The sequence below is a fragment of the Numida meleagris genome, chromosome 6 (assembly GCF_002078875.1).
Source record: "Numida meleagris isolate 19003 breed g44 Domestic line chromosome 6, NumMel1.0, whole genome shotgun sequence".
Taxonomy (NCBI): domain Eukaryota; kingdom Metazoa; phylum Chordata; class Aves; order Galliformes; family Numididae; genus Numida; species Numida meleagris.
The window spans coordinates 52,668,818-52,690,133 of record NC_034414.1 but is presented as its reverse complement, the minus strand read 5'-3'; the positions used below and the strand labels follow the sequence as shown (position 1 = coordinate 52,690,133).

Genomic DNA, 21,316 nt, shown 5'->3' with positions numbered 1-21,316 from the left:
TTATTGTACATTCTTCCTGAACTTAACAGCATCAGCAAAATAAAGAATGCAAAAAATGTTCTCGATCTAGTAACAGGAACAGCCAAATAGATCACTGTCTCTTTCCATTTCAACTGAATATTTATAAGTTGAATTTTCCTATCACTATTCAATAAATTCATTCCAGTTTCTCATCAAAAATTTCTTGAGTTGTGACGACACAGTGCTGGTGTTATAGAGACATTATCTCTGGCTACGATCTTATTTTCAGCAACAGATAATTTACTTAAGAATGACCCAATCGTGCCATGCAGACTTCATCTGGCCAAAGACATCACCATTTTGCCAGGAGATAATAATTCTAACACTAATTCGTTTGTCTGCTGCCTTCTGTTTATCACCGTGTACTGGTTAAAGCCTGAGCTGGAGGAGGATATCTGGGGAAGAGCTCAAAGAAACAACTCAGAATACCAGGCCTTGGAGAATGTGAACATCAGAAATAATATTTAAGTGAATATGTAATTATATTAACACTGTTTCAGTGCAATCATAGAGAGAGTGGTGTGTACAAATAATATGATCCAAATTCTTACCAATATCCCATCTGTTTTACCAATCTTATCTCCACTAGGATTTTTGAGAAATTTAAATCCAGGCTTTCAGGAACCATAAACACTGAAGTGATTAGCAGATTATCAGTGCATACTACTACTTGATGTGAATGACACCTGCAGCACAGTATCAAACCCATGTACTTCTGAATGCCCATATTCTGAATGGGTGAGGGGGAGGATGATTTAACTGAGGCACTTCCCCTCTTTTCCATTTGCATGTTCCTCCTCTGCCACTTGCATGTTATTACAGTTCTGGTATTGAGACGAGAATGACCACTATTCTCGCTGCTTCTATTTTTGTTTCTATTTGACTTCAAGTAATAAAAGCAGCAAAGCTCAGGAAAAGAAACAATTCAAAAATTGTACCTATTCTGGAAGATTCTTTTGCTGCTGTTTTGTCCCTTGGAAACTGGAAGAAGGTGGTAAGGTTAACCAAAAGAGCATTGCCTGCTGTGCCAGTCCATAGATGTAGTCATGGGAGATAGGAGGAGACGAGAGAGTGTACCTTGGCAGTCCTCAATACCTGGCAGAAGAAAAAGAATTTGCTGGACAATGACTTAGACAGGTTGAAATAGGCAATTCAGTGACTCCTAACATACAGAGGGCATATTTCCACTTCAGTCAAAGGTGTGATTAGGGCAATAACAACCATTGGACCAATCCTGAGGGTTCCACAAAGGATGACTCAGGAAAACATTCATTCTTGCTGCCTCTGCCAGAAAAATATCAGGGCTTTGGGTATCAAAAGAGATGGGAATTTACTAAGTTAAGTCACCTCTAACAAGAGTGAAAGCACACAGACACACTATATACTTGCAGAAGATTCTGGGAACTTCCTTAGGTAGCAGTCCAATTGCCAAGCCAGCACCACATAGCTTTCAATTCTATAACATCTGAGGTGCAGGATGGAGCTAACTCAAAAAAAAAAAACAAAGAAAACCACACTACTTATGCAATCTCTTTTCTACACTGGAAAGCGTAAACTTGTCTTCCTAAGGAAAGAGCTAGTCGTTCTCAGTTTATATTAACTGACATAAATTTCTGCAACAGCATATATTATATCAGCCATGACCTTGCTCCAGGGTTCCCATGCATTTGATTGTACAAATTTTTATGGTGTGGTTTGCAAATGAATCTGTGACTCCATCAAATTCAACCATAAGAAAAGGTTGTTTAAGTTGCATTTGTGGAGCAGTACTTAGGTGTGAACCCAGAATCTGAGGCAAAGCTTAGTGCTGGCTTCGATGGAAGTTCTTGCCAGAGTTGAGATCTAAGCAACTGTCTTTACTATGCTGATTTTAAATACTAAACTCTTCAAATTTGAAATACTAAACTCTTCAAATTCCAGGCACTGTAGTAAGTATGTGGTTTAAATCACTTTAAACAAATTATTTCCATGGAACCGAATAAAATCCTACGTGGTTTACAAAATAAAACCCAGGTTAGTTGGAAGCAGGCAAATTCATCCCGGTTACACTTCCAAAAGATTAATTTTAGCAGGATTAAAATTACTACACTGGAATCATTCAAATGGAATTTTTTGGCTTTGCAACAAAGTTGCCTTATCTTTATTTAACTTCTCTGTTTTATCAGCTGCGTCCTGTTTTCTGCTTCATTGACAACTCTGTTCACACCTAGTCAGATAACATTAAATTCTGGACTGGAGGTCCATCCAACAAAAGCTTACGTTTCGGGGTTCCACAATTCCAATTTTCCTTTTTTAAAGATCTCCCTCAGTAATGCCAGGTATGTACAGCATCTGGCAAAGTGCCTTTTGAAACACTGAAGTTCAGGTAACCGAGGCTATTACCAAAATCAAAGAGCTCCACCAAAAAGATGCCTGTCCAAAATTAGTAGAAGAGGTTTCAGAAGGACCACAGGTCACATTTAGATTTTCTAGGCACCATTAAACTGTTTAAAAAATTATTATGCAAATCATGTATATTTAGCCTTCTAAACTGAAAAGAAAAATAATTTCAGATACTTGTCCCATAAGTAAATCCCTATGCAATGTCGTAGAATTGCACACATATGAATAATTACTTTGATTACTCACATGGAAATAATTTTATTTCTAAAAATAGAACTAACAGGAAGTAATTCTGTTTCCCTAGAGATCACTTTGGTGAGAATTTCTCTCTCCATCTCTCTTCCACACTCGTATCTCAATGCCAACACTCTGTAAATGAGATTCTTCACTGACTTTGAATATCTTTACATAAACAGAGTACCTCAACTTGTCCACCAAGTGTGTCTTCTTTATAAAAATAGAGAAAGAGATTCTATACTAAGAGAGATACCAGAGAACATCCAGGAAAAACAAAAAAACCCAACATCTGTCTGGATGTATTTGTCTCTTTCCAGGGATTTTTGGTAACTTCTTCGCACTAGACACTAAACTTTCCAACACCTATTTAGACAACAGGAACTCACCCATGACAGACTATTTACCAAAGGAAGGAAAACAGACTATTTTAGCTGAGGGTAATGAAGAGAGCTAAACACAGAATCAAAACATGAAAAAAACTTGGATGGAAAGGGAAGAAAACACGGCCATCTCTCTAAGAAAGGAAAATCTCCAACAAAAAGACAACAGTGCATCTCTCAAGGAGATTCTTAAATGGTAAATTCAAACTGTCATGAGCAGGAGCCATCACTTGAGTGCTGCTGCTCACATCTGGATGTATGACCACTGCAGTGGATTACTGCCTTCTCTTAAAAAACAAAATTGAGCATTTTCTTAAACAAACATTCTTGAAATAGGATTCATAGAGTACATTTGGAAGTTGTTTTCCTTCCCTCAGATTACCTCTACCAGCCCTCAGATTGAGGTTTGATATAATGAAACATAAACCTGGTTACTACATAATTAACTCAAAATTTAATGAGCAATAAAAGTACAATTATGCTCTTGTAATGCATTAAGCTTGTATTCCTGCTTAATCCATTTAAAAGGGCTCTCTAGGTGTTCACTTGGCAAATAACAAAATAAGGCAAGTCACAAATTATGCTTATTAAATGTAAATGGGTATCTTTAGCAATTGATATCCAACGTCACAGGACAAACTTGCCAAACTTAATTAAATGAATAAATGCGATTATGCACTTAATATTTCCTTAATTACAAGGCTAAATTATCTCTTACATAACACGCTATCAGCTTGATGGTTGCCTGCTACCAAGACTGCATCAGTGAGTACAGAGCTCTGCTCCTGCTGAGTTTGGAGCTCTTTGCATGTAACCTCATGGTTCTGGCTGCTGTTACTCATCCCTGCCATGGATACTAATGCACAGTTACCGCTTTATTTACCAGCTACCAGTCTTAGCACATCAAATATCCAACTTGTTTTTTCCCAGATTTGATTATGTAATGGAGGAGATAAAGATAGCTTCAATCTAATACTCTAGACTGCCATGTGATCCAAGACAAAAATGTCAAAATATCACAGTTTCACCTGCAGAAATGGTTCCATATTTTGACCAGCTCTATCAATCAGACTAACCTCAGTTCCATTTTAAATACACAAAGGGTAAACAGCACTGAGATTTTGAAGTCGGCTTTTTAGAAAAACTCTGCATTTTTTCTATTTAAGGTGTAATGAGGACAGCTCTGAACTTCTGAAATTCATCCAGACAATTTGTTTCTTTCTCAGAGCATATTTTAACAAGTACTTGGGTACCACCAAAAGGCCTTCATGACAACATTTTAATACGACTGCAGTGCATTCAAATTTTCTCTATTTTTCTAAAAATATTCAGGAAATCATTTCCTACCAAGAACACTGTTTTATCTCACATTAAAGTCAGAAGAATCAAAACACAAAACAGAGAAGGCTGCCCAGTTATTGAACAACAGTGCATCAGAGATTTGCAGAATAGTTAACAGAGGTCAAAAGGATTAGCAAAAAATGCAAGCTCCTTTCAGGAGATTCTTCTGAAATACCTTATTTCATTAAAGAAAAAGGAAAGTCTCCAAAGTGTTTTTTGAATGACTTCATGCAGCAACGTTTGGGGATTTTTCAAAACCAAAAATTCATACAACATGCTTTTATCCATGTAACTGTTGCATTTGGGTACTAAAAGATTTCTCATTACAGAGGAATCCTTGAAAAAAATGTTGCAACAATTTATCATTAAAACCTATAAGCTCTGATCACAATTTTTACAGTAATATAGGGGATCTACCAGGAGAGGTAAATTACACATGCCCTTGTTTCAACTGTTGTGAATGCCCAGTCTGGTTTTTCAGAAATGCCAGAGTCACTGAGGTTGAACACTAATATTAATTGCATTATATTCAAAGTGCCTGTCTATTGTGTCAATGCAATTTCACCATTACTACTACATAACTGAAATGAAAAAGATTTAGACAGGTGGTAATTCTGGACAGAATTTGTTCCCCAGGAGGAAAAGATGAATCAATTGAAACTAAATTCTGACCATTGAGATGATGTTAATCTACAAAAACTCTTCTTAAGATAGTGTGAGCTTTGGTTTGGGGATCCAGGGGTTTTTAATTCATCTGCTGCACTTCTTCAGATATTAAATCTTCCCTATGTTTAACCCTCTTTCGTATTATTCTGCATTACATCCTTCACTTGAGGTCCTTATTAGATATTTTTTTCTCCCCCTGGCTACTGGCATGTTGCATTCTGCAAGCAGATATACATACACACTGATGGAAACGCTCCTATTTCAGCTTACCTCAGCCAGCTTTAGCAAGGTTTTTATCAGCAGGAAAAGCTAGCCAGGGATCAAAATCAACACAGTATTTGGGATTCTGTCAGGTTTTCCTAAGTCCTCTGCAACAAAGGGTGCATTGGTGCTTTACAGTGTTGCCCAGTGGGGAAGGCTGAGGATGGCATCATGGGTGATGGAAGAAGAAAAAGTTTCATGTTGGCAAGCATACTATTTGCAAAGGGACCAGACTTTTGAATTATACAGAGATCATAAAGGTATTTCTGTCCTATTCTCCACTATCCTGCTCAGATGTAGGCATTAAGCTTTCTATTTAAAGCTGCAGGAAGGACTTCATAAGCCCCAGAAATGAGCTTGTGCTGCACTGGTTTTCCTTTGCAGAGCCACAAGACCTCAGGATCCATAAAATACTCTTAAGGGATTTATGGAAGGTAGCTAAGAAAATCAGACTTGAGGGGCTTAAATCTGCAGAAATTCTTGTATCAGTTGAAAAATAATTATACCTATACAAACTGAAGTTGATGCTCTCTAGTTCACCAACTCCAGATATTACTTGTAATTTGGGAGTTAGAAAAGGTGCTCAGGTGACAACAGAAGTTTCAGGATGCATGAGTTTAATTTTAATCTTACATACAACTGGTGCAACTTGGTGCTTTGTTTTGCCATTCAAATAATGAAAATTGTACAACTTCCACAAAATGACACTCTGAAGCTAATGCAACCAACGTTATGACATCTATTCACTTAATGAAGATCGTAGTATATAAACATACCCTAAGCTATGGTCAAAATTAGAAAAAAAATTACCCTACCTGGAACAGACCTGTGATTTCATTCTCTACACGACTCGTTTATTCAAGGCAGAGGAATCCTCCTTTGAAACAGAAATATATCAGGTGAAATTTTAATCAAGCTGTCAGGCTTCATTTTAATTCTCAGGCTGTCTACATGGAGGAGAGAAAGGGAAAGGAAACATTAAAACTGATTCTCATAAAGAGATGGAGAGACAGAGAGCAACAAGCTGCGCTGATATATTAATTATCTATTTATAATATGTAATCTTTTCAACTTCTGTCATGTTAAAATCAACAAAGAATTTAGCTGAAGACAGCCATAAAATGAACTGATTACAGCTTGCATACAACAGCGATGAAAGAGCAAATACACACAGCTATGCAAATGTGAAATATAACATGACAGAAAGCACAGCCACAGTGATAACAGCAGGTAATTGCCAGTCTCTGTAGCTCTCCCACCAAACTGACTCTGTGATATTTCCTTTGTTCTGTAACTGGCACATTTTTGGCACATGGGACGGAGAGGGAGGATGGAAGCTGAACACCTCATGAAAGCTGCTGCAAACGTGCAGCCTGGCAGAGCAATGGGAGAGCAGGGCTACACAGAGCTGAGCCTTCAGCTTATAACCACACTCAGCAGCTGGGTGGAATTGTTTAATAACTGTGTGCAGCCAAAGGTTAAGGGCTGGCTTTTGCCCTTTCAGTTTCCACCACAAACTCTCCATGAAGCCAAGATGTTGAACACCTAATCCAGCCCACAGGAGTCAATGGCAAGATCCCTTACCATCGTTATAGGGCTTGCGGTCAGGACCAAATCTGAAAGCCCCCTGGGTAGCAAATGTGGCAAACAACTTCACACATATATTTGCATGAATAGTAACTTGATGGGGCTACTTCTGGAACTAGAAATAAGTCTGAGCTCTGTGTGAAAAGTCATCTTTCAAGGTTTGTGGAGTTAGCATGTGTCTGGGAGCTATGCTGTTAAACACGGTCACATCTTGATGAGCACAGCTTGAAGCACTTCCTAGCTGCCTTCCTCCTCTTCCAGTGCTATACATCAGCTTTATTAAAAGTAGCCACTGCACCCAGGTAATACACTTAGCAGTTTTCTAATTTCAGTTCCTACTACTTTGTGCCACATTTTCATAAGAATTTGAGTGGTTTTGTGCAGGCTGATATTTGAGGGTGCAGACATATACCCAGACTGCATCAAATACAGCCTTCCCACAGGCAGGCTATACTAGAACTGAGAACCAATTTGGTGCAGCATTGTTTCTGTACTGGAGAGGGGCAGACTGGAGTCATCTTCTTCAGTATTCCTTTATGCAGAGCTCCACATAAGCCTTACTCCCATTTTCAGATGCAACTTTAGCCGTTGCATGTCAGGACTTCCATGACAGTCCATGTGCAATAATGCAAGTCACTTTGGAAAATAAACTCACTGAATCCACAATGCAAGTTTCAAAACTGCTAGCCCCCGCCCCATTTTGTGCTTTTTATCCTGTAAAGGCACTTCACTATTATTTCATTTATCACAAGCTAGAAGCTGGCCTTCCTACCCACAAGCAGGACAGCAGTCAAGTGATGCATCATCTTCCTTCATCATCCCATTTTACCCACTTAATGCTGTAGAATCTGGTCCAGTATCCACTCTTCCCATTTGTCATGTAGTTGCCTTACCAATTGTCAATCATAAATTCATAAGAAGGTTTGTGTTGGAAGAAACTTTTAAAGATCATATAGTTCCATTCTCCCTACCATGGGGAGGGGACATCTCTCACCAGATCAGGCTGCTCCAGTCCTTCAGGGTGACTTCACTGCAGGCACAAGTGACATGACAACGTGGGTTGCAGCCCAGGGCAGAGCACAGATTTCATCTCTGCCATTTCTTAAGGGAAAACATTTAAAGCTTAGGTGTAGAAACAGTGTGCAAAGTTGAAACATGACCCTGTTGGCACCAGACCTAACTTCTGTCTTTGATTAGTCCACAGATCCACTCACCCTTCTGCATTCAGTATTAAGCAACCACACAACACAGGAACTGACAGGAGTACAGTGAATCACTGGTTAGGTCCCTTCCAACATAAGCCATTCTATGATACCACAACGCAGTCTGGGCCTCTAACTTTGCCCTGTATAATTAAAGTTTGTTACCGCCACAGTAACCTCATTGTGCAGAGCTAGACCCAGCATAAGTTGTCAGTGATTTGCCACTTTGATAAATAAACATGTATCATGGCCTCTTGCTATCAAGCATGAAGTAATTCCTGTGGCAAAAATAAAGTAAAAACCTTTTAATTACAAAATTCATTAGAATCTATTTAAAATAAAATGCTTTGCATTTCTAATGTTAAAGTGATGAAAGTATCCAATGGACCAATACTAAACAACTGGAATGCAGCCTCTGAAAGAGCTGAGACTTGAGAAAGAGCAGTTTCATTTATGGAACAAACAATGCACTTAGTAGGAGTACCAAGTTGCAAGACACAGTGTAAAGACTCCTCAAAATTCACTGTTACTCAGTGCTTGAATCTCAATTTATTTACTGTAAGATATTTAAGTTCCATACATTGATCAACATTCACATTTTGAGGTGTATTTTTTTTTTTTGAGATTTCAGGTCTAGATCAGGGATTGCTTATCTTTTGCCTCTTCCATTTTCCAGTGAAGCCAGGCATTCCTGCATATTCTAAGCTTTTAAAATGTCAGTTGATCCACATGATCCAAGCTGAGGTTTTTCCACAGCAACCATAGATTTAACTCTGTATAGGTAAAAGAAGCCAGTTAACTTCAATAGAATTCAGACATTCTCCAGCATACAGTTGAGCATATACCCCAATTTTGGGAAATTTTAGAGGTTTTGTCAGTATGGGGAGTATTTTCATTTGGGGAATAACTTTTCTAAAAAAATCTAAAATTTCTAAACTTTTTTTCTAAAATAAACATGTAAATTATTCTCTTCCTGATCTAGAAAGCTCCGGATTTGTTTTTGAAAAGTAGCCTTGAGGCAAAAAGCTCCATAGAACAAGAGATATTTTGTTTTTTCAAAAACAACCCAGATAAAAAGCATGATTTATATGTTTCTGTTGCTGCACCTTGCCCCATCCATGACAGTTCAAGTTAAGACTGTGCCTGGTCTTTCACTTGACTCAGTACTGTCACTCTGACATCAAGGTCTTCCAAGAAGACCAAATGCAGATTGTCTTTTACTTCAGTGAGAGATGTACAGCTTGACTACATCACAAGGGAAGTAAATAGCCTTTGGCAGAGAAATCAGATCTGTGACCTAAGTAGCTGGTATTTCCCAGAAACATACAGCACAGGATTTCAAGTACAGTAGAGAAGTGTTTTGACCTCAGATCTTGCATATCCTAGGTAGATGCAGTAACATCTGTACTACAAACAAGTGATGACACAGGAATTGATTTAGGTGGTTCCTCTTCACCAAATTTCTGGATCTTGGAAATCTTTATGTACACTTAAACTCATTTTGGGGGGGAATCTTTTTGTCAAGGATTATCAGTTTATCAAAAATGGTTTTTATTGTCATAACATTTGCAGAAAAGTTTGGCGACATCTAAGATTTCTGTATCTTATGAACTCATGTGGCTACCTCTTGCAAATGTTGACAGCACTCCAATATGTTGTTTGGATTTGACAGTACTTAGATATGTATGTAGCCACTTCAATTGTTTCCTTGGTTTCTTTTTTTTAAATAAATTCCAAGATTTTGTTCCTGACAGTGGAGAAGGTAGCCCAGAAAATTTTATGTTTAGTTGCTGTAAACAGAAGAAAACGATTCCTGGTTTCCTCTGTTTTGGGAAATGTATTTGCTCTGAAAAGATTATTCCTTTTCCACATAAAACCTCTGTTTTCCAAGCATTTCTGCTCTAGATAGATTGAAACATGCCTCTCATTGCTGATAGAAGCATCTGCTAGAGGGTTACATTTGAGTTAAAGAACTCAGATGTTCTGAAACAAAAGATTATTGCATCAACCCAGTGGACAACCTGTAATTACCTTGTTCAATTTCAGCTGGAAATTTTTATGTTGCAATACATGAACAACAAATTAAACTAATGTGAAAGAAACCAGTCAATACCATTCTGCTTAGATCTCTCCGGTTCAAACTCCTAAAGCTTTGCAAAGATCACAGACTGCTCCAGTGTATGCAAACATAAGCCTTTCACCAAATTCAGCTGATCTACCCATTTAATTTCAAAGCAGTCATCTGCAAGCTAGCTCCTATGATGCAAGGAGGGACCAGGATGACATAGAGTTAATCTGGCATCGGCAGATGTCTGATGACAGTGCTACAGGGAAAAGGAAGACTGGGATAGTACACATTAGGACAGAGTATGTGTATGGGACTCTGAATGTCTGGGATCAAGACTGCTAAAAGCCTGTTATATTCAGGCTGCTTTCAGATTCACATACTTCCCTTCATGCTTCACATGTCATTATCTTCTTCCTTGAAGCAGAATATTTAGTGGTGCATAGTTTACAGATACTTTTCATTTTCCAAACTCCTTTCATATATACATTTTTGTTGGTTTTTTCTTTCATTTTTCAGTATTGATATTTACATGCGTTCAGGGCTAGTTATACACGATTTGCAGTGTGGGATCAGATGAATTGCCTGTCTTATCAGCATCCAGTCTCCTGAAGGACTGAGGTACACTGGGCAGAAACACAATAGCCTTCTCAGAGAAGCCCATAGGTTTATCTGACTTAGTTCCTTTCACATATGCTTGAAGAGAGCAAGTATATAATCTTTTTACACTAGCCTCATGGTCCAGGTGGGAGATATCGGATTTAAACCCCTCAATCTCAACTTCTTCCCAGAAAAAAATGCCACTGGTACCAGACTTGTCATTTGCAAAGGTGTGATTTTTCCAAGTCAAGTTGAACAATAGGGAAAGTGTCCAGCAGCAGGCAAGAAATAAATGTTATTATACTTAGTGCTTAGGAAAAGAGAAAAGTTTAGGGTTCACATTTCAATTTCCCTTTCCATGATCAGGTTTCTTTTTCTTTGTTTTCTAAGCAAGGAAATGCTTTCCAAGATAGTGATAAAGTTGAATAGCTGAAGGGATTGGTGCCATGCTTTAAGGCATGCACCAGGAAAATGATTCAAAGCCTGAACTCCATGGTAGGTCTCCCCTGGCCCTCCAAGTGCAGGTTCCAAGCAAATGTCCCACACTGCCCTGGCTTCAGCAGTGAGAGACTGAGATACCTCAGATCTGAATGTACCCTGCAGGCACCATTCTTCATTTTGTTATTCCATTTGCATTTAAGTGCATATCATTAAGCAGTGGGTCTCCAGAGAGCTGGAGTTAATCTTATTATTTTTCTCTATCATCTCTTAACTGCAGTATCATGAAGTTATGCAGCACCACAAAATACAGAACTACTTTGCGAGATGTACATCTTTAGGAAAGAAAAATTAGTAATAAGTACAGTTGTGATCATTTCCAGTCTGGCTGCCTAATGATAGCACTGTCCTTTCCCAAGGGCCATTGCCACTATTCTAATTCACTGACTGACACTTTGTACGCAACTACAGACCAATAAAATCTATAGGAAATGGAAATGTCCTGACAAGGCCAAATTGAGCCAACGTAGGTTGTCGATGGCTTTTTCACACTTATTAATGCTGTGTGACTCTTCCTGGGTATGGAGTGGTAAATTAAACAAAGGCAGAGCAATGCAGAGCAACGCAACGTCCAACTCAAATTGCCTAGCCTCTGCAGCAGAGCCCTGGAGTTACATACCTTGCAACACAGAGGAGCTAAGGGCTTGGAAACAGCACCTACATAAACCCACACACTGACAGCTTTCCCAGTCAACAGGTGAAGACTGAAGACAAGGGTGTACTTCATACACCACTGCAAAATAATCAGCTAGCTTCCCTCTTTGCACCCTACTCCAAACATTCATTCAAAGCTACTTTAACTTTTCATTGTAGTCCTTCCATGTGCTGCTATGCAAAAGACAGGTGGTTGATGAATTCTCATTAAAAAGAAACAGGTATCCATCACTTCTTGTTTTGGTCAGGTAAGTCCCAAGTCCTGCGTACAGTTATTTGGGAAACTGGACTTGGTCTTCACTTTATTGTACCAAATGGCACCTCCATATTTGTGTTTTGGAAAATTTAAAACTTAATTTGCCTTTCTGATTTCTCCTAATTAAAAATTAATATGTTTTAAAAATCAGCTCTTACACTTCTCTAATTAAATTTCCACAGGATATTTTTTGGTGGGAGAATTCAATTAGGTTTTAATTTTAGTAATCAAAAAAGCACTGGTGCTTTGAGTATTTGATTTTTAATTTAAAAATTTGACATGGCATTCCAATTAAAATGTTCAACAGTTGCATTGTAGCATAAAAAGTCTATTACATCTGGTAATCAGGAGAATCCAATGACCATAAAAAATGCAAACAGTATTTCAAGAACCCTCAGGTAATAACCGTATTTAGCAAACACTAAACACTTCAATTACAGCTGCCTATAGCAACTGTGATCACTCAGAAACCAGGGCAATAAGTGAAAGCAACTCTTTACTTATCTCTCTCACCATTAGATAAGGTTGTATCTTGGAAATATCATCTAAACTCAGGTTTCAGAAACACAACCAAGCCTGCCAGAAGCAATATCTAAATGGAAGTGTCAACTCTGCGTCCCCATTCATGCAGGCTCCATTTTCTTGCCTTTAAGCTAACTGACATAGCACCTTCTTAGTAAATAACATAGACTGCATCATGATAATCTGATGGATTAAGCTATGCTTAAAGAACATATTTCAGAAGGGTCCTGAGCACCTCTATTGGGAAACACAAATTGTCCGTTCCCATTTTGCAGACTTAAATCCTAAGCACGTGAACCAATCTGCTCCCCATACCCCCCCCTCCAAAAAAGCCATTCTAATAAAAGGAAACTTCTTAAGAATTAAAACCCTATGTATTATTTTTTTAGTCACACTTAATGTCCAGCATCTACCTGTACGCAACCTTTCAAACAATTAAAATCAGGAGGAGAAAGAAGAAATATGAATAGATAAAGCAAATTAACAGTACAAAAAACCCCTTGATTTTTCAGCAGATCTTATATATAAAACTTAGACCAGTACTTCACTTGTGTCCAGCACAAGCTGGGCTAATTGTATACAGAGCAACCTGAAGACTGTTTTTGTCCTTAAGAATTTAGTTAATTGTGATCATGGTCACAATTGGCTCCATATAGTCTACTGACCTGCCTCCGACAATGACAAATCCCCTCAAAAAATTCCAATATTGTCATTACTCCCAACAAATTGTATGACATTTCAGAAGAATTGTATCTATCTGTCCAGGCTTTCAAGTCCTCCACTGCTAAATAACGTAATATTACTGTGTTAAATTTTTCTATTTTCCTTTAAATGTCAACTCCACTGCCTCCCACTCGTCAATCATGTGATTATTACACATTATTTTTGGAGCTCCTTTGCTACAGATGGCATTGCATGGTATGGACAACAAGGACAGAGCTCAGATGCACCTACATACTTAAATGTGTACTTCAGTATTGCTGCGGTGGGGAGGATGGCAGGCTAAAGTTCTCCCAGGCTCTGGCATCTGAGCAAACTAGACAAAAACAGGCAATCTGTGGTGTGCTGGAGGAGTAACTGCATTTCGTCATACTCATATAGGCTAAAGAGAAGATGGAGAAAAAGAGTAGCTGGCATTTTAAGGAATGAATATGAAACTCAAAATTTAATAACAAACAAGAAAAAAAGAGAACAAGAAGATTAAACAAAAGTTGAAAACAGGCTGAAAAATAAAGGCGCAAGCAAAGGAATCATTTACAAACCAAATGAAGAGGGGAAAAGATAAGATAAACTCTGAATATTAATGAACAAGTAGAAGAAAGGAAAAACAGAAGCTAAAATAAGTCTATTTTACCACAGGCAAAATAATGTAAAATGTTTCAATCTTCCCAGTTAAATTACAGAATAAAAAGGAACCTTACTACAATATCAGCGTGTAAATCTCTCTCGAAACCACCCACATGCTGACTACTGTTAGAGACAAATAGCTACAATAACAGGTAGAAGGCAAAATGACACTGCCACAAAGCTGAATTTCCTTTCATGGAAAGTAAAGATAGTATGATAATAAACACAAAAAAGCAAAACCAGAGCACTGGAAATGACCAGCAAAGCTATTTTAAAGAAAGAGAAAATACATGCACCAGCTCAACCCTGTCTGAGGGGTTGAATGCATAGAAAAGCTGCTAAACCAATAACACTCCCAAAGCACTTTGATATTTCCAACTGGAAATCTCTGAGCTTGCTGATGGGAGAACCCCACCCATAAACAACACTGAAAGGTGTCATTCAGAGTGCATTTAGAGTCCAGACTAAAATGTCACACATTCCAGAAAGAATTTTGGAGAATATGATTTTGGAAACAATTTAAAAAAAATCATTGGTGCCTCTTCGATTACTTCACTGCTGTACTTTTGGTTGGGTTACATTATATAAGGGTAACCTAGGGGCTGCAGTTCTCCTGAGAATTGCCTGTTTGAAACAATGGCCTCTCTCATTTGCCATTGGTCTAGAGCAAACCTATAGCTGTACATCTGAACTGCTCATGAGACATTCTACAGTTCCGCTTGTTATACCCTCAGGGCACCATACACACTAATAAGACAGAGCAGGAGAAAAACCCATGTGGAAAGCCTTTGATGTCTTGTGATTAGAGTCCATGTGCAATCTGATATGTTAATCATGGCATTATCCATTATAATGGAGTAAAAAATTATAATTTTTACTATTATACATGTTTAGTTTCCTAGAAGCGATTGCCCAGTCCAGGTCCCTTTCCTAGCTTGATCGGTCCCTATCAGTGCCACACTGCTGTCCTGTGTCTCACTGTGAAGTCTACTGACTCCTCATCATGGGAGAGGAATGGTAGAATGGTGCTGTGGAAGTATAGATGATGTCAGAGACTGTCTACTGGCATCTTACATTCAAAGATATTTCTGATGCAAAAACGGTTTCTCATTGCGTGAATATCTTTTACTATTGCCCTGCAGTCTAACATAGACCAGTGCAAAGCTTTTGAATTCAGATGTTCTCTCCTGAACACAGATTCTGCAGTCTGAATGAGAAATGACACACGCTATTGCATTGGCTGTGCTTTTTGTTTGCTTTTTTTCTTGTTGCTTTCCAAAGATAATCCTCATGAAAGGAGACAGATGGACATCTGGGAAAAAAATACAAGCCACAGTCTGTGGTGGAACTTCCCTAGCTTCTGAAACCAAGGTCTGGCCTTGGTGAGCCCTGTTGTCCCCTGGTTCTGCAGAGCCATGCTACCTACCAGTGTTGCAAGGTTGTTCCTGAACTCCCACCAGCAGGCTTAGTCATTTTTATTTGGGATCCCTTCATTTTAGTTGGCATTAGAGACAGGAAAAGAACTTGCGCAGACGCTGACCAGGGCTGCGAGTTCACGCACATAAGTTTCCCTTAAATACTGAGGAACATCCTGTATTAATATCTTTTGGACTCAGCAATTCAAGGTAATTAATACAGAAAATAACTCTGTAGAAGATAAGGGAACAATCACCACATACTGTGCAGTGCAAAATAAATACTTGTTCTTTTTTAAATTATCTTGTGCAGATCCTGGCTCCAATGAGAGGCTACCATCTTGCTCAAGGGAATTTCAAATTAGCAATGTCAGTTAACCTCTAAGAGCTCTTTCTCCTGGGAATAAACATTTGTTTTGTTTATCTCCAACCAACAGCTAATAGCACAATAATGATCCAATCCCCGATCTCTTTGCCTGGAAACAGATACCTTAATCTCTGCAGTGCAAGTCTTATCAGTCTTTGCTCCTATGCAGTTTGAACATTCCCTTTATATCCATAGTGCTCCCTACAATGAAAAACTGCCTCAGATTCTGCTATCTTTGCCATGAATTACCTTTCCCTGACCCCATGCACTCCTTCTTCACAAATATGTCCTTTGAAGTATTTACTAGATACATCACATTTTCTTCTGGCCCATGCATGGCTGTTACTGAAAACTAGTGTTACTGTCTTAATTTTGTTTAACTTCCTCCATTGCTCATTATCTCACAAATCTGGTGTTACATTTGATCCAGTGGTCAAGAAAATTAAGTTCTGCTGTTACTCCCTGTTTACTGCCTAATTGGAATAACAGAGATGCATAAAGCAAGCATGAAATGGACATTTCTTTTGAATCTCAAACCGCATTGAACATCTCCATGCCGTCAGTTAGATCAGGTAGTACCTTAATGAAAGAGAAAATTAATATCCTCAAGTGTGGTCTTGTGGTATCTCTGGAGGATACTGATACAGGCTGGTTTAGCAATAGAGATCAATTTATTAGTTTAAGGACCCATACATCAGTTTAACAAAAAGGAATCTATGTGTACTAGCTGTAAAACTTCCCAGTTTAGCTTTGCTTGGTATGTAAACAGACTTGTTTTCCTGAACGATACTTGCTTCAGTGAAGCACTGAAGTCACAATAGACTTATCTTTGCATCCACCAGGTGCAACAACTTCTTGAGTTTCATATAAATTGTTTTGAGTTATAGTGTACCAAGATAGAAAGTTGCTCATTATGGCATAAAAAAAAAAAGGAAATTCACCAGACTGGGGGAAAAACAGCTAAAAGCTCAGCCTCAGTGACAGTACCAGCAAGTCCCAGGCCAAGTTTCTTTAGATTAATAGTCCAGCTATGCTGGTAGGGACCAGGTGATCATTAGTACAACTGAATTAAAACTAAGATTTCTTTTGAGGCTTATTGAGGCTTTTGAGGCCACCTACATACATTAGTGCTTCAAAATCATTTTGAAATCACAGAACAGTGAAAGCTCAGACACAACACAAGCAAAGCCGCTATTAAAATGAATGTACTTATCAGCAAATATCCTCATTCTTTGCTCTACATACACAGTCCTAGCTACTGCCTTAGCCAGTACACCTGACACATCTTTGTTTCTACCCTTCAATTCTCTTACACAGACAACCCGTTTCCTATCTACCTTGTGCACACTCATACATTGCAGCCCTTATCTCATAACTTGATGTGTAAGGAGGAAATAGCAGAGGAATAAGTCTAATGAATATTTATCTTCTTCAGAACACACAATCATGGAATCATAAGGGGTAGAAGGCACCTCTGGAGAACATCCAGCCCAATCCTCTGCTAAAGCAGGTTTTCTACAGGAGGTTGCAGAGGAAAGCGTCCAGGCAAGTTCTGAATATCTCCAAAGAAGGAGACTCGACAGCCTGTTCCAGTGCTCTGTCACCTTCGCAGTAAAGAAATCTTCCACATGTTCATATGGGACTTCCTGTGCTCTGGTTTGCGTCCCTTGTCCTGGTGCTGGGCACCACCGAGGGGAGGCTGGACCCATCTTCTTGACACTTACCCTGTAGATATTCATAAGTGCTGATAAAAATCTCCTCTCAGACTTCACCTTACCAGTTGAATTGTTTTATATGCACAACATTACTTAGACTCTCTAATCAGAGGGATCTTAGCAGGCAAGATAAGATACGATTTGTATTTTACCATTCTGAATTATTGCATGATGTGAGCACAACAAGTATTTCTGTATCCATGGACTTTCAGAGCATCCCTGTAGCTGTAGAACATTGAAAATCTCACTGTTTGTAATGAATAACAAAAAACTTCTTCCCCATTTAAGTTTCACTTGTTTGATAGTAGGCTTAGATTTTCCTTTAGAAATGATGTACTGATCAGGAGATGTGGCCATGTCCACCTCACAGTATGTCTTCCTCTAAAAACTGAAGTTCTAATTTTGTCTATAACAAAACATAATGAGCAGAAGCTGTAATGGACACATAAAGCTTTGCAGAGACCATGAATGAGTCACACACCGGTGACATTCTCCAGGAATGCAGATAACTGCATGACAAAAGGTTGCAGTGCATTCCTCCTCATTCTCCTCAGAAAGAGGCAAGCTCAGAAACCAGTGGGGAGCACAGGAACTGCCAACCTCAAGTAAAACTTGCATAATGTTTCCTTTAAATGCAAAGAAGCCTCAGTATATCTGATCAGGTAAACACCACTTCTAACCTCACAGTCACCATTGTTACATTAATCAGAGAATCTTTCAGGCCAGGACTCTGTCCTTTCTCCTTGTGGAGAAAAAGAAAGGAAACTGCCTCTAGAAACCAATTTTGTCCAAACTCTGGCTACTAACAAGCCTTTGGAAAACACAAGAGGAAGAGAAGTAATTTGGGAACTTCTGTGTTCCCCACTCTTTGTTTTTCCCTTCATCTTTTACTGTCCAATTATTGCTGATTTGAGCCCAAGGAAACCTGACTAGATCCAGCTCTGACAAAAACTGAACCTGACTGCTTTATTTCTCCAGCCCAGCATGGGAGAACTGCAAAGAATATAAAGCAACTCAGCTAATGGAAAACAAATCAGCCACTTCAAGTCCTTTTTGTTTTAGTAACTGCAAGCGTAACACAGCTTAGTAACTGCTTCAGTAACACAGGTGAGCATTTTATTTTTTAATTGCTCTATACCCTCACAGAGATTTAGCAAACTCAGAGGTGACCCAGGGCTTGTTCTGCATTTCCCTCTATCCACACCTCTTGCAATTGCTGTGTAATGCAGAGCTCAGCGCTGCTCCTCCACTCCCTGTGAGGAGCTGTAGGCCACCATGAGGCATCCCCCCCAGCCCCCTCTGCTCTGAGCTGAATAAGCCCAAGAAGAGAAAGGGGAAAAGCAGCCTCCAGCGGTGCAGCACCAGCTCAGCCTGTATGCTGCCAGCAGCCAGGAGCTGTCTTTGCTGCCTCTACCCAGCCCTGCTCACAGCACAGGCAGGCACCGAGCACTCACACCCTTCTTTGTCATCCCCACAGCTGTCACTGGGAGCCAGCAGTTTAAGTAGGGCTTGAATCAGGCAGCAGGTCAGTACAAAAGCCAAACAGCAGATTTCCTGCCCAGACCCTTATCCACAGCTCTCTCCTCCCACAGACCTCATACAACCCTTCTGAGGAAAAGATTTTGCTGAAATACTTTGCACCACCCAAATAGGCACAGCTTGACTTGCATTTGGTAAGGATGTGGGCAGGGAGAGACATGGGAGGGAAACAGAGGGTGGTGGAGGAAGCAGAAAAAAGGCAATGCTGGGAGAACTGGAGGGCATAAACATTAGAAAAGCCCCCACATCCACTAGGCAGGGAGTGAAGCATGGTGACAGCTGATGGGTCTCTGGAGATGTGTTGATTCACCTGATGTGCTCATCCTCCAGTAGCTCAGGGGCACTGGCTAGAACAGCATAGCTTTGATCACAAGGATGCCACTCTGGAAGAGCAGTGAAGATATACAGAGCGAATCCTATGCTGTTGCCCTACTACTGGGCAAAGCCTAGAATTTTAACACAGTGGAAGCTAGGGTAGGAACGTGGAAACAGAAGAGTTAAATTCCCTCACAACACAGTTAAAATATTGAATTCAGCCCTTACCTTGGACTAGCACCGAGTTTGTTAGTAGGCCCAGCTGTACACAGACTCTCAATCATTCAGCAGAGTTCTCCAAAAGTCCACTGTGACTTAATTATCGAAAATGATGTGCCTGAGCCATGAGGGTTCCACCTTGCCTTGGTGCTTACAGACTCCATAATGGCCTGGGCAGCTCCAGTTCAAATCTACCACACAGTACTGCAGGGAGATGGGAAGCAGACAGGAAGCCACTTTCATTGCTGACAGACCTAAACCCCTAAACTCAGGGAGGTGGATTTTTACCCTGAGCTCATTACAGCTCACAGCTGCATTGCATGAAGAACAGCAGAAGGGCCTCCTGCTCTACAGGCAGGAGCTGCCTTGTTCCACCTGTGTGTCTATCTGCAGATTAAAGCCCACATGAGATGATTTACCAGTAAGGTTTTGACACTTGTGCCTTAGGCATACAGGAAACCATAGCTCTTAATTCTTGAACAAGGGGTGCACAGAGCATCAGGTGGCAATTGAATCATCTGGGCTGCGTTCCTGCCCTGTTTTTGAGAAGCCCATCTGCGCTAACTGGCCTGTACTAAGCAATGTAGTTGTAAATCTATGACTTCTGCAAGCTTCCAGCTCTGTGTCTGCTGGATCAATGTCCTGCTGGGGAAGAATGTCAATAACCAGCATTAAGGTTAGATTTATAAACATGGTTTTAAAGCTGGTTGAAAAATGAGGTTTTGAAGAAATTCCAAAATCTTTCCCCCATAACTTATCCCTCAACCTCAGACTTTCGTGCAGGCACTGAGCATTTTTCTTTCTGGAAACATGGTCCCCTTGTCATTTGCTCCAGCCTTCTTATTTAAGTGTGACGTTCCCTTTACTTCATATGGCCCAATATAGTCTCTAGGAGAAAGGAGGAAATGAAGTTGTACAGAAACAGATGTGATTTGAATGGGAACACCAGCCTGAGGTGGCTATTTCCTATGGATGTTTTCCTCCATTGTCCTGCTTTCCTTTTGGACAACACAGTTTAGGGTATATCCAGGTTTATTCTCTGAAGGAAGAAAAGTGATGCATTATGGATGAGAAATAGCTCAGAGACACAAGTAGATCACCAAATAACTGAGAACTGTCATGCTAGAAGACAGCTAACATTTCAAAGTAGCTAAATTATTTGGGGCTACGGATATTTAGTTTTTCAAGATTTTTTTTTTTTTTTTTTGTGGCAAATAGAAAAATGGAAATGTAAGCCTAATTTCTGTCAGAGAAGAGTTAGAGAAGAAGAAGACAGGCAATTCTATAGTTCCTTAGGTGGCAAATTAAGAAAAATCCCATTTCTGCACAGATGAATAAGAACTATTTTGTGAAAAGACTTTATTGAAATGATAATGTCAGTGATACAATGAGACTGTTGCCTACTTCAAAACAGAATCTGGCATGTGCAGTGGATAAAAGGGATTATATGCTGTAGCTATAAATGCAGCCTGTATTGCAGGTTTTTGCCAGCAGTAGAGGAATGAACTAATACATTGAAATACAGCAATACAGATCTGAAAGGAAACCAGCTTATACTTCCTGATAGAGTAAGCAGAAAAGGTGTACTTTCTTCTTAGATGGGAAAATGAACCACAATTAGTCACAGAGCATCTTCCATTTCTGCTCTGGGCATGGTGCCAGATCAGATTGAGCCCTCTCATGTGTTTGCTTACTCCTCTGCAATCCAGTCCCGGGCATCTGCCCAG

At 39.5% G+C, this 21,316-nt stretch overlaps 1 long non-coding RNA gene across 1 annotated transcript; it reads right to left on the bottom strand.

Moving 5' to 3' along the window:
- LOC110401716 lies at positions 586-19,825 on the bottom strand. The gene is made up of 3 exons (XR_002440551.1): positions 19,599-19,825; positions 6,104-6,165; positions 586-1,116 (listed from the first exon to the last, which is right to left on the bottom strand). It is a non-coding gene; the product is annotated as an uncharacterized LOC110401716 (long non-coding RNA).